General features: G+C 61.3%; 1 protein-coding gene across 5 annotated transcripts in view; it reads left to right on the top strand.

Moving 5' to 3' along the window:
* Positions 1–13: 13 nt before the first annotated feature.
* LOC102249786 (putative serine/threonine-protein phosphatase 4 regulatory subunit 1-like) overlaps positions 14–328 on the top strand; it is a 78,213-nt gene continuing 77,898 nt past the window's right edge. For 4 of the 5 annotated variants that reach the window (XR_001359540.1, XM_014528810.1, XM_014528812.1 and 1 more), the window contains exon 1: positions 14–76. The gene's annotated coding sequence lies outside the window, so the exon portion shown is untranslated. The remainder of the gene's footprint in view (positions 77–328) is intronic. The other variant, XM_005880771.2, reaches the window with a different exon arrangement.

Genomic DNA, 328 nt, shown 5'->3' with positions numbered 1-328 from the left:
GCTCCCCTAACTCCGTGTCTCTTGTTTGCAGAGGTCCCCCTGTACTTTGTGGACTTGCAGGATGACTTAGACGACTGTAAGTAACAGTTGGGGCGCCCCCGCCCCTCCCGGGCAGCGTCTCAGAATTCGGGGCGCACAGAACGCGTGCGGGGTGCTACAGGCCGGACCCTTTTTGTGGGGACCTAGGAGCGGGACCCCCAACTGTCTTGATCCGCTGGTGGCGGCCCCTCCTCACTGGGCGGGGCGGCCGAGGATGGGGAGCCCTCCCCTCGCGGGTAGGAGTTTGGTTGTTGGGAAACTTCTAACTTCCTGTCACTTTCTTTCTTCT

This window comes from Myotis brandtii, unplaced genomic scaffold, assembly GCF_000412655.1.
Source record: "Myotis brandtii unplaced genomic scaffold, ASM41265v1 scaffold653, whole genome shotgun sequence".
Classification (NCBI taxonomy): domain Eukaryota; kingdom Metazoa; phylum Chordata; class Mammalia; order Chiroptera; family Vespertilionidae; genus Myotis; species Myotis brandtii.
This window is presented reverse-complemented; position numbering and strand designations above follow the sequence as displayed.